General features: G+C 40.2%; 1 protein-coding gene and 1 pseudogene across 7 annotated transcripts in view; one reads left to right on the top strand and one right to left on the bottom strand.

The window, feature by feature from the left end:
* Nucleotides 1-14,053, top strand: part of CNIH3 (cornichon family AMPA receptor auxiliary protein 3) — a 336,804-nt gene that overhangs the window by 247,892 nt on the left and 74,859 nt on the right. The window lies entirely within an intron of this gene.
* Nucleotides 8,435-9,183, bottom strand: LOC103789173 (dnaJ homolog subfamily B member 6 pseudogene; annotated as a pseudogene).

Below are 14,053 nucleotides of genomic sequence, written 5' to 3'. Positions count from 1 at the left end.
GAAGACAGTGGGAATGTGACAGGGGCACAACTCACTGGAAATTCCATGTTCCCATAATGGTGAAGGCCAGCTGGAGGAAGGGAGCACATTTTGTGCCGGCCCAGGTGAGTCACCAGCTGCAGTTTGATAACTAAAATAAATTACTGATTAGGCTGCGTGTTCCTTGTCAATCGTTTTTTGGCTCTCATTTTTTAAACTGGGAGGACCTCATCATTAAAAGCGACTGTAATGGCTCATGTCTGTAATCCCAGCAATGTGGGAGGCTGAGGCAGAAGAATCACTTGAACCTGGGAGGTGGAGGTTGCATTGAACTGAGATAGCACCACTGCACCCCAGCCTGGGCAACAAGAGTGAAACTCTGCCTCAAAAAAAAAAAAAAAAAAAAGTGACTATAGTTTATTAGGCATTTCATCTAAATTTTGTGTTTTTCTTTCTTGAATTGGTGAATCTGTGTTTCTCAGACCAGTGTTTTAGATGAGGGGCAATGGGGTTTTGGGTATTTCTGTATTTTTATTGATTGTTTTTTACATACTTCTCCTGGGAAGAAATCTGTTGAGGAAAATATCAGAGTTTGCAGTCTTTCCTTAGTATTCACTCTGTGACCTGATAAAGCTGCATAAAGTCGATATAAACTCTCAGTTACTCTTGCTTTTTAACACTGAAGAGTCAGTGTGGTCTCCTGTATCTGTTTTGAACAAAGGAAGGCAGCTGCTTCTTAGCTTCCCTTCCTTTAAAGAGTTTAAGGCCAGGCATGGTGGTGCACACCTACAATCCAAGCATTTGGAAGGCCAAGGAAGGCTGACTGCTTGAGCCCGGAGTTTGAGACTTGCCTGGAAATATGGTGAAACCCTGTCTCTACTAAAAAATGAAAAAATTAGCTGGAACTACAGGTGTGCACCGCCATGCCCAGCTAGTTGGGAGGCTGAGGTAAGAGGATCACATGAGTCTGAGAGGTCGAGGTTGCAGTGAGCTGTGATTGTGCCACTGTGCTCCAGCCTGGGCAACAGAGTGAGACCCTGTGTCAAAAAAAAAAAAAGATTTGACTGGGTGCGGTGGCTCATCCCAACACTTTGGGAAGCTGAGGTGAGTGGATCACCTGAGGTCAGGAGTTCAAGACCAGCCTGGCCAACATGGTGAGACTCTGCCTCTACTAAAAATACAAAAATTAGCCAGTATGGTGATGTGCACCTGTAATCCCAGCTACTCTGGAGGCTGAAGCAGGAAAATCACTTGAATCCAGGCAGTGAAGGTTGCAGATTGTGCCACTGCAGTCCAGCCTGGGTAACAGAGCAAGACTCTGTCTTAACAACAACAACAAAAGATTTTAAGTTGCTTTTGAATAGCCCAGATACATGCCTCCTTGCTGTAGAGTTGGGTTTTGTTTGTTTAATAAAGAAGATATTCTGTGTGTCGATATACAGCTTTTTCTTCCTTTCTTTGGTCATAAACTAGTTGTGACCTCAGTGGACACTGATTTTAGCCACAGTTGATGCCTAGTTCTAAAACCTGAATCAGCAAATGCCTTGCAGAATTTAATTGGTTATAGCAATAACTCCATACAGCAGGTCATTTCCTTTAGTTACTTAGGGACACATTTTGCAAGTAATTCACTCTGGAGAATTCATTAACTGTATTGCTCAAACCCAGATATTCTACAGGAGCATTACTGAGATTTTTAATAAAAAATCTCCTGTATTGGGTCCATATATATTTAGGATCGTTAGCTCTTCTTGTTGTATCGATCCTTTTACCATTATGTAATGTCCTTCTTTGTCTCTTTTGATCTTTGTTGCTTTAAAGTCTATTTTATCAGAGACGAGAATTGCAACTCCTGTTTTTTTTTGCTCTCCATTTGCTTGGTATCGATCTACTATAAGGACATATGCACACAAAGGTTCATTGCAGCACTGTTTACAATAGCAAAGACCTGGAACCAACCCAAATCCCCATCGATGATAGACTGGACTGGGAAAATGTGGCACATATACACCATGGAATATTATGAAGCAATCAAAAATGATGAGTTTGTGTCATTTGTAGGGACATGGATGAATCTGGAGAACATCATTCTCAGCAAACTGACACCAGAACAGAAAATGAAATACCGCATATTCTCACTCATAGGCGGGTGATGAACAATGAGAACACATGGACACAGGGAAGGGAGCACTACACACTGGGATCTACTGGGGGCAATAGGGGAGGGACAGTGGGGGGTGGGGAGTTGGGGAGGGATAGCATGGGGAGAAATGCCAAATGTGGGTGAAGGGGAGGAAGGCAGCAAAACACACTGCCATGTGTGTACCTATGCAACTGTCTTGCATGTCTGCACCTGTACCCCAAAACCTAAAATGCAATTAAAAAAAATTTCTGCTGAGTAACTAGAAACAAATAGTACCTGCTTTGAAACTTTTCTAGTCCAAACTAATTCCAATCCCTATGGTATAGAATGTTGAGAACTTTCATTGACCATCCCTTTACATGCTAGAATATCTCTGGAGTATTTAGGAAATGCAATTTGACCTAACCTTCAGATCTCTGGTTGGCTCATATATCTGTTAGGGTCCCATTAGAAAACATATGGCACATGCAAATGGGGTAATTGAGGAAAGTTTAATGAAGAGGAGGTACAGGGTTAAGAAACCAACAGGGCTGAAGTGGCACCAGGATCTAGCAACCCAGTGAAGCTGTTACCACCCTTAGATGTGAAGGGGTGAGGGGAAGAGGCTGTTACTAGAACTTCATGGGAGCTATAGTGGGTAGCGTTGTCTCCTGAAGGAGCTAGGGCTTCATGTGGAGGGGTAGAGACATTGTGAAGCCACAGTCTAGCAGGAAGGGAACTGGGGAATAAGTGCCCTGATAAGATCCTCATGTCTTCAGCTGATACCTCCTGTTGGCCTAATGTAATGGGAGGCAAGAGGGCAAGAAAGGCCAGGTGATACATACTTCAGAACGTACCAAGGTTGTGGGCAGGGTGGAGAAAGGAGAAGAGGGATCTGGAAAGGTAAGTGGAGGCTTTTCATCACAGTTAACCTTTGGGCTGAAGGAAAATGGACATGTAAGCAGGAGGGAGAATCCTAGGGAGCCGCTCCTAATGAGCAACACAGAACACTGCAGAATAGGCTTTTTCTGGAAACCTCACCTCCACTTGTTTGTTCAACTTTCTAGACACCAGTGTCTGGCAACACTCAGGGTTTGGTCTAGGTCCTGTTGCTCGCTGCATGGAAAGCCAATCACTGAGACAACAAGTATTGCCAGGGAAGAAGCCTTTTTAATAGGGTGGTATCAACCAGAAAGATGAGAGATCAGTCCCAAACCCATCTCTCTCAACTGACTAAAATTGGAGGTTTATGTAGTGAGGAAGGAGTGTAGCTTTGCATGGGGAAACAGGAATTAGGGAGGGGTAGTATGGAAGCAAACATGAAGGATGTGGGGACTGGCATCTCATTGGATGTGGTAACCTTGTGAGCTTCAGCTTCTTGTCTGATGGTCAGTTTTCTGAGGAAGGAACTCAAATGAGACAAATGTAAAATTCACATTTTAAGACTGGGAGTACTAATTTCCATGTTTAGTCAAAAAACCAGAAGCATTCATTCAAGCAGAACCCCACCTGTTCTGCTTGATATTGGGCCAGAAATCCTCATGAACACATCAGTTCTCCAGTGAGCATCCTAGAAGTTTTCTCTCTAATCCAGTGGCCCAATATCCAAAGTTATCAGAACAGTTGGGGGCAGTTTCAGTCCTTCCCCTTTCTATTGATCAATTCCTCAATCATGAGGAATCTGACCATCAATCCTGGCTGCTTTTACTGAGGAAGATCCTTATGGGATAATGAGAAGGAATAAAAGTATTGCACTTATAATGGGAAATATTCAAAGTACCTGGTTGGCATCTGGTGCATTGGAAAGCCATGATCTGTGTACTTTTATTTTGCTTTTTTGGAAAACATTTAGGCCACATTGAACTATAGTGATTAATAGCACAGATAAACCAAATTTTAAAATGTCAGAGAATATGGAGTGGATCTACTGGGGAATCCAAGAGAATAATCCTAAGCCTACCAAAACATCTTCCTGATTCGTTGTATTCCACATGTAAAAAGCTAGGGTCTGGGGAAGAACAATGACCTGAAAAGTTCATGTTCCCTTTATGATTTCTTATCTAGGATCTTTGGCTGAGTGAAAGGGTGGTAGGGGGGTGTGTTCATAAGAGCATGACTGTTTACTCCAGAAGGATCCCAGAGGGACTGGTTTTACCCAGTCTATACTGGCTAACTTGACAGGTGAGTGGATGGTCAGCAGCATTTCAAAAGGGCTGTTTGTTTTGTTGTGGTTGTGGCTGGTCTTCAACCTGGTGGGTTTTCCAGGTCTTCAATCAGACTTGATCCTCCAGTTTCAAAGAGTGAAGAGGCACATCTGTAGGGAACTGAGCCTGTTGGAAGCAGGCTCAGAGAGAGTAGTTATATATTTCTTAATTATTTTATATATGATCTAGAGTCTAGGAGTTGGATAAATGGTCTTCCATACATTTTGAAGGGGATAAGAGCCTACCCACTTCTGGGAGCTACATGTATCTTCAGCAGGGCAAGAGGCAAGACCTTTTGCTAGAGAAGATTTGTCTATTGGCAACTGGAATTCCCTTGGCTACAAGTGGGTCCATTTAGTTGATGGGGGGCTTAGGACTTTGTTTTCACTTTGGTTCCTTTTGGTCTTGATATGCCAGAGGCAACATTGATGGTCAGGCTTTTATTTTATCCCATGTCATTGCCAGGGTGGTATGGCTACCTGCCCTGGGTTCATCCTGTCCTTCAGTAGAACACCCATGTCCAAGGCCATTTAAAAGTTTTAGGCCAGACAGGAATGGAGGTGAGCACACACTCCTTAACCCTTAAATCAACATAAGGGCCAAAACCCAAAATTTAAAAATTAAGGTTAATATACCTGTCATCGTAAAGCCAGCCCCCTATGGTTTGTATACAAAACATATATTAAGCCATAAATTAAGAACACCACAAGGGGGGCCAAAGTGGCTCCCGCCGGAGGTCGTGGCGCTTGTGAAGGCGAGGTCATCAGTTCAAGGCTAACCTGAGCAACCTCATAAGCTCAAACTGATTGGCAAAAAAAAAAAAAAAAAAAAAAGAACACTACAAATAGTTTTCAAATTCTAGAGAAATCAGGGAAATAGAGAGAAATATGCTTCAAATTTTATTGATGAGTTTAGTTTACTCAATTGTTAAAGGCTATAAATAGCTCAAAAGAAAAATTGTCTCTCTCTCTACTCTTTTTTTTCCTGCAGTTAACTGAAAAGGTAAACAGAAATCTTCTATTATTTCTTATTAATGTTACAAATTTGGTTCAAAAGGGAAAATCAAATTTTACCTCTGTATAGTGCATTACTAATGTTAAAGCTAAGTTCAGTAAAACCTTATAAACAATTTCATCTCATTTTAACCAATTTGACATTTACATAAACCTTTTATAACCTTCTATAATTTTCTTTTAGAGCAGACCAGTGCTTCTAGAAAAGCCTGTTATTCTGACACAGAGGCCCTGATGCTGGCCTTGCATCGGCGTGCTTTTGATATTAATGTTTAGTTTTTAGAAAGACTGAACTAATTTTACTCCTCAAAATTGGCCTTGCAATCTCATGTGCCCACCTCTTCTGCTATAGTCCCTGGGCCTAGAGGGACTGAATAGTTATAGTTTTTGGCCCTGTGTCTTGTGAAAGCAGTTTGTTTTGTCACCTTCTCCTGGGTCTGAAGACAAGGCTTTGACTGGTGTCAGTGTTTGGCCCTGTGTCTTGTGAAAGCAGTTTGTTTTGTCACCTTCTCCTGGGTCTGAAGACAAGGCTTTGACGGGTGTCAGTGTTTAGGATGTAGCAGGAGTTGGTGCCTTTTTCAGAACCAGGAGTCAATGTCCTGTAACTTAATAGCACAAGGACTTTAAAAGCAATACAGAAAGTTACAAGGATGTAAAAACTATAAATTCCAGTTTTACTAATTCGTCAAAAACTTAATAATAACGGGATAGAAATAATCTTGCTAAAATGTAAAATCTGCTTCTTAGTCCAGTTAGCATAAGACAAAGAAAGACCTTCTGCAGTGTGACTGCTTCCCCTCATGGGAAGCTCATTGAGATAACCTGAAATTCAAACCTCATGAGAAAAGAGTACTTGAATTAATCAGACACAGGAAGAGTGTGTCCAGGGTCATGGATGAACCTTATAGAGGAAACAAGAAACCAGAAAACTAGTACTCTGAGCAGGGGAACAGCAAGAGAAATTTTCCAATTACATGGAACAATTTAGACATAACCAAGAAAAGCTGAGAATACAGAATCGAGTTATACTGGAAGAAAACATCATTTTTCTAGACCTTACAGATAAACATTTCAGCATCAGGCCACTGTAGTAGTTAGAACTGGAGGAAAAAAGTTAAAGGAGGTAGGAAAAAGTTGAAGGAGAGAGTTAGCATCTTAGGAGAGAGTTAGCATCTCAGGAGAGAGTTAACATTTCAGGAGAGAGTTAGCATCTCAGAGAGAGAGTTAACATCTCAGGAGAGAGTTAGCATCTCAGGAGAGAGTTAGCATCTCAGGAGAGAGTAGCATCTCAGGAGAGAGTTAGCATCTCAGAGAGAGTTAGCATCTCAGAGAGAGTTAGCATCTCAGGAGAGAGTTAGCATCTCAGAGAGAGTTAACATCTCAGGAGAGAGTAGCATCTCAGGAGAGAGTAGCATCTCAGGAGAGAGTTAGCATCTCAGGAGAGAGTTAGCATCTCAGAGAGAGTTAGCATCTCAGAGAGAGTTAGCATCTCAGGAGAGAGTTAGCATCTCAGAGAGAGTTAGCATCTCAGGAGAGAGTTAGCATCTCAGAGAGAGTTAACATCTCAGGAGAGAGTAGCATCTCAGGAGAGAGTAACATCTCAGGAGAGAGTAGCATCTCAGGAGAGAGTTAGCATCTCAGGAGAGAGTAGCATCTCAGGAGAGAGTGAACATCTCAGGAGAGAGTTAGCATCTCAGGAGAGAGTAGCATCTCAGGAGAGTAGCATCTCAGGAGAGAGTTAACATCTCAGGAGAGAGTTAACATCTCAGGCCTTTTCATGGGGAGAAAAAAGCTGAAAGCAGCAAGACACATTCTGAGACATGAATTTGAGAAGTTTTCAAAAAGAAATGGTATAGAATCAAAATCAAAACCTGTTGTGATTTGATTAAGAGCAAATTGGTATTTTATGGAAAATTTTTTCTAACATAGGTGACCAATCTGAACTTTTTCACACTTCTCTCCCCTACCTATTGGTTCCTTTCTACCTTGTTTCATAAATAACCTTTCCAAGTCTATAATTTAAATTAAGCTTTGGATAATGTATTAGTCCATTTTCATGCTGCTGATAAAGACATACCTGAGACTGGGCAATTTACATAAGAAAGAGGTTTAATTGGACTTACAGTTCCACATGGCTGGGGAAGCCTCACCATCATGGCTGAAGGCTAGGAGGAGCAAGTCACGTCTTACATAGACGACAGCGGGCAAAGAGAGAATGAGGAAGATGCAAAAGTGGAAACTCCTTATCAGATCTTGTGAGACTTATTCGCTACCATGAGAACAGTATGGTGGAAACTACCCCCACAATTCAGCAATCTCCCACTGTCTCCCTCCCACAACACATGGGAATTATGGGAGTACAATTCAAGATGAGGTTTGGGTGGGGACACAGCCAAACCATATCAGATAACTTCTGAATTAAACAAAATTATCTTTTTCTCAATAAGGACATGTCTTCTTTGGAATACCTTATATACAATTTTTTTTTCAGGAAAGAATGCACTGAACACATTTGCATTTCTTTTTTTAAAAGCAAGTGACAAAGACCCAGCTTACCAGCTTTACTTTTTTAAACCCAAGCTTAACATTGCATGTTTAAACAATTGTCAAGACCTACTAAATTGCCAGCGTTTATGCACAAGTAGAAAACATCCTTAATTTACATTAAACCGGAAACACATTACTGTTAATGCATTGATATCTTTCACTACTAAATAGTGAAAAAAAATGAAATTATTTCTATAGAAGTCTTGTCCTGGCAATATTAACATCATAGCAGGCTCACATTTCAGACATGATGGAAAAGCAGATCTATGCCGGTTTTTGTGTGTACAATCTTGTCCTACCAATGAAGAGTCAAGGCTCACCTTGGAGTATGTTTAATGAAAAAGCAAAGTGCATACAGAGATTTAAAACAAAAAGAGTCCTGTTTTGTGGTCCCAACAATAAACTCATAAGTCTATGACAAATAGGAGCTCTGAAGAGCTGTTGATAAATCCTTTAGGTACAATCATACTGAAAGTCAAGTTCATTGGATATCTTCAAAAAACTGTTTTTGTTAATCCTCAAATGGTGCTTGCTATAGTTTGACATTTATGTTAAATGTGTGAATTGAATTACTTGTTAACCAAGCGCAGCTGCTGCTCCTCACCATGTATTGTTAAGGACTTTAACTGACCCTCTTCTTCAACTTCTATTTGTTCTTGACCATTCGTGACAATCCTTTTATTTTTTAATAATTTTTCTGCCATTAACCATTTCAGTAGAAGTTGATACACATTTGAAGGTGCCCATCCTACCACACCAAATGTGCCCATCCCACACCAAATGATGTGGAAGAGAATGAAATGAGTCCCCCATGACCTAGTGACCAAAATGAAGTCAATCCTATATCAAAGAAGAAAATTCAATTCCAAAATATGGAAATCTACTGAATGCTGAGAAAAAAAACCCATCCGTCAGCTTCTACTCCCTTGGGGACCCCTTTGATTTCCTAAAAAGTCCTCAAATGGGTCTGCAGAGTAGTTGAATGAAAATGGGTCCCTTTCATCAAAAAATTCCCTGAAGACATCATCGAGGTTACAAAATGTGATGCCAAACTCAAATGGACTGTCAGAATGACTTCCGCCGCCTCCTCCACCACTTCATCCTCCTTCGCCCTATTTGTCATAGCGGTCTCATTTCCTAGCCTCTGGCACCACCTCATATATCTTGGCTATTTGTTTGAATTTTCTTTCTGCTGCTTCTTTATCCTCAGGATTTTTATGTTGATGCAACTTCAGTGCCAGTTTCTGATATGTCATTTAACATCCTCTGGTGAGGCATGTTTCTGCACACCTAGAACTTCATAGTAATCCACCACATTTTACCAGATTGTTGGAACAGGTTGGAGGATGTGGGCAGCTGGCGGGAAGCAGGGGACGTGGGGTGGCAGCATGGCTCTGTTGGTGGCTGTGGCCCAAATTTAAATATTAGCTAGAATTCCTGTTCTTAGTTACCTTAAATTTGGGTGAAAATCTAGGAAGTAAGAAATTCTGAACTGTCTATCAGTTGTTAGCATTTTATAGGTAGGAAAATTCCATAATTTTTTATAAAAACATGTTTCTCCACCTGGAGCAAGCAAACCTGATAGACATTTACAGAACTCTCCACCCCAAATCCACAGAATATACATTCTTCTCAGCACCACATCACACCTACTCTAAAATTGACCACATAATTGGAAGTAAAGCACTGCTCAGCAAATGCAAAACAACTGAAATTATAACAAACAGCCTCTCAGACCACAGTGCAATCAAGTTACAACTCAGAATTCAGAAACCAACCCAGAACTGCACAGCTTAATGGAAACTGAACAACTGGCTCTTGAATGTTGACTGGGTAAACAATGAAATGAAGGCAGAAATAAAGAAGTTCTTCGAAACCAATGCGAACGAAGACACAACAAGCCAGAATCTCTGGGACACATTTAAAGCAGTCTCTAGAGGAAAGTATATAGCAATAAGTGCCCATATGAGGAGAATGGAGAGATCCAAAATTGACACCCTATTGTCAAAATTGAAAGAGCTAGAGGAGCAAGATCAAAAAAACTCAAAACCCAGCAGAAGACAAGAAATAACTAAGATCAGAGCTGAACTGAAGGAGATTGAGACATGAAAAACTCTTCAAAAAATCAATAAGTCCAAGAGCTGGTTTTTTGAAAAGATCAACAAAATAGACAGACCACTAGCCAGATTGATTAAAAAGAAAACAGAGAACAACCAAATAGAAGCAATAAAAAATGATAAAGGGGAAATCACCACAGATTCCACAGAAATTCAAACCATCATCAGAGAATATTACAAAAAACTCTATGCACATAAACTAGTAAACCTGGAAGAAATGGATAAATTCCTGGACTCCTGTGTCCTCCCAAGCCTAAACCAGGAGGAAGCTGAAACTATGAATAGACCAATAACAAGGTCAGAAGTTGAGGCAGCAATTAAGAGCCTACCACACAAAAAAAGCCCAGGTCCAGATGGGTTCACAGCCGAATTCTACCAGACACACAAAGAGGAGCTGGTACCATTCCTTCTAAAACTATTTCAAATAATCCAAAAAGAGGGAATCCTTCCCAAATCATTTTATGAGACCAACATCATCCTGATAGCAAAACCCGCAGAGACCCAACAAGAAAAGAAAACTTCAGGCCAATATCCATGATGAACATAGATGCAGAAATCTTCAATAAAATATTGGCAAGCCAACTGCAACAGCAAATCAAAAAACGTATTCATCATGATCAAGTAGGATTCATCCCGGGGATGCAAGGCTGGTTCAACATACGCAAGTCTATAAACGTAATTCACCACATAAACAGAACCAAAAACAAAAACCACATGATTATCTCAATTGATGCAGAGAAGGCATTTGACAAAATTCAACTGCCCTTTATGCTAAAAACCCTCAATAAACTCGGTATCGATGGAACGTATCTCAAAGTAATAAAAGCTATTTATGACAAACCAACAGCCAATATCATACTGAATGGGCAAAAACTGGAAGCATTCCCTTTGAAATCTGGCACTAGACAAGGATGCCCTCTTTCACCACTCCTGTTCAATATAGTACTGGAAGTTCTAGCCAGAGCAATCAGGCAAGAAAAAGAAATAAAGGGTATTCAAATAGGAAAGGTGGAAGCCAAATTGTCTCTATTTGCAGACGACATGATAGTATACCTAGAAGACCCCATCACCTCAGCCCAAAAACTCCTGAAACTGATAAGCAACTTCAGCAAAGTCTCAGGATATAAAATCAATGTGCAAAAATCACAAGCATTCGTCTACACCATAACAGACTTAAAGAAAGCCAAATCAAGAATGAGCTGCCATTCACAATTGCTACAAAAAGAATAAAATACCTTGGAATACAACTCACAAGGAACGTAAGGGACCTCTTCAAGGAAAACTACAAACCACTGCTCAACGAAATCAGAGAGGACACAAACAGATGGAGAAACATTCCATGTTCATGGTTAGGAAGAATTAATATCGTGAAAATGGCTATACTGCCCAAAGTAATCTACAGAATCAATGCTATCCCCATCAAGCTACCATTGACTTTCTTCACAGAACTGGAAAAAACCACCATGAACTTCATATGGAACCTAAAGAGAGCCCGCATAGCCAAGTAAATTCTAAGCAAAAAGAACACAGCGGGGGGCATCACACTACCGGATTTCAAACTATACTACAAGGCTACAGTAATCAAAACAGCATGGTACTGGTACCAAAACAGAGATATAGACCAATGGAACAAAACAGAGGCACCGGAGGCAACACAACATAAATACAACTATACAATCTTTGATAAACCTGACAAAAACAAGCAATGGGGAAAGGATTCCATGTTTAACAAATGGTGTTGGGAAAACTGGCTAGCCATGTGCAGAAAGCAGAAACTGGACCCCTTCCTGACACCTTACACTAAAATTAACTCCAGATGGATTAAAGACTTAAACATAAGACCTGGCACCATAAAAACCCTAGAAGGAAATCTAGGCAAAACTATCCAGGACATAGGAGTAGGCAAGGACTTCATGAACAACACACCAAAAGCATTGGCAACAAAAGCCAAAATAGACAAATGGGACCTAATGAAACTCCACAGCTTCTGCACGGCAAAAGAAACTGTCACTAGAGTGAATCGGCAACCAACAGAATGGGAAAAAATTTTTGCAGTTTACCCATCTGACAAAGGGCTGATATCCAGAATTTACAAAGAACTCAAACAGATTTACAGGAAAAAAACAAACAAGCCCATTCAAAAATGGGCAAAGGATATGAACAGACACTTTACGAAAGAAGACATATATGAGGCCAACAGTCATATGAAAAAATGCTCATCATCACTGGTCATCAGAGAGATGCAAATCAAAACCACATTGAGATACCATCTCACGTCAGTTAGAATGGCGATCATTAACAAATCTGGAGACAACAGATGCTGGAGAGGATGTGGAGAAAAAGGAACACTTTTACACTGTTGGTGGGAGTGTAAATTAGTTCAACCATTGTGGAAGACAGTGTGGCGATTCCTCAAGGCCTTAGAAATAGAAATTCCATTTGACCCAGCAATCCCATTACTGGGTATATATCCAAAGGACTATAAATCGTTCTACTATAAGGACACATGTACACGAATGTTCATTGCAGCACTGTTTACAATAGCAAAGACCTGGAATCAACCCAAATGCCCATTGATAATAGACTGGATTGGAAAAATGTGGCACATATACACCATGGAATAATATGCAGCAATCAGAAATGATGAGTGTGTGTCGTTTATAGGGACATGGATGAATCTGGAGAACATCATCCTCAGCAAACTGACACAAGAACAGGAAATGAAACACCGCATATTCTCACTCATAGGCGGGTGATGAAAAATGAAAACACATGGACACAGAGAGGGGAGTACTGAACACTGGGGTCTATTGGGGGGAAAGGGGGAGGGCCAGTGGGAGGGGGAGGTGGGGAGGGATAGCCTGGGGAGAAATGCCAAATGTGGGTGAAGGGGAGGAAGGCAGCAAAGCACACTGCCATGTGTGTACCTACGCAACTGTCTTGCATGTTCTGCACATGTACCCCAAAACCTAAAATGCAATCAAAAATTAAAAAAAAAACAAAACATGTTTCCCCTCTATTGTAACCCTTTCTTAATTGGAAATGACCCAGACATCTAGTGCGCATTTAAAGTAATTTCAAGATTTTATATTACATCAAAATTTCAGCTGTAGCATTTATCCCATTTACATTTCACTCATTTTTAGCAGTTTATCTAGATTACTTATGAGAATTGAGATATTAGAGCTAGTCATTATTTCCTTGTTAATTATTTTTATAACCTGTGCATATTAAGTGCTCACCCAAGAAACTTAAAGTTAAATACATGGATATTTTCACCAGTAACTAAGAAGATTCAGCTTTTTATTAAATTAATGGTTTTAGTCTTATTTATCAAAAAAATCACACAAAGATCATTTGTTTTGGCTGGGTTTATAGTTTTATAACCTTCTGTGCCAAACGCTTAGACTTTATAATATCTAGCAGAGACAAATATAACCAAATATAACCCCCAAAAATATGTTGACAATGCTGAAGACATTTGTATTTTAATCTTACCAATAATTTTAAAGCCAGCTTGTTTATTTAGGATTTATTTAAATCACATGAACTTGAGAAAAGCCTTGGACTTATTTACTTACTTTATGAGTTCCCTTTTATTTATAAGCCAATTTGGTACCATGTAAAGACAACACATAATATCCAGACACATACAAACAAAGATCCAATAGCTTTTACCTTGGAATTCTAGCCGTGAGATAGCAATGCAAACTCACCAGTTTATGAACGTGTTCATGTGGTTAAATTTTGCCTTGGTAGGTAATCCAGTGAAGGCTGTGAACCAAAATTTTGGGTTAAGCAGTTTGAGTTTAAAGGCCAAACCTCCCCAGACTCCAAAGAACACTGGGACTAAACAGCACCACAGAAGAACATCATGTATGAGGTTGGCGCAAAAGTAATTGCAGTTTTTGCCAGTTGAAAGCAATGGCAAAAACCGCAATTATGTTTGCACCAGCTTAATACTAATCAGTCCTGACCCTTTTTAGATGAGCAGCCTGCAAGCCTGGATACAAGGAACTCCGACCAGTTTCCCATTTAACCGTAAAAGGAATCCAATTGTAAGACAGCCCT

The sequence above is a fragment of the Callithrix jacchus genome, chromosome 19, assembly GCF_049354715.1.
Source record: "Callithrix jacchus isolate 240 chromosome 19, calJac240_pri, whole genome shotgun sequence".
Lineage (NCBI taxonomy): Eukaryota > Metazoa > Chordata > Mammalia > Primates > Cebidae > Callithrix > Callithrix jacchus.
Note: the sequence above shows the minus strand (reverse complement) of the source record. Positions and strands in the feature narration are given on the sequence as shown.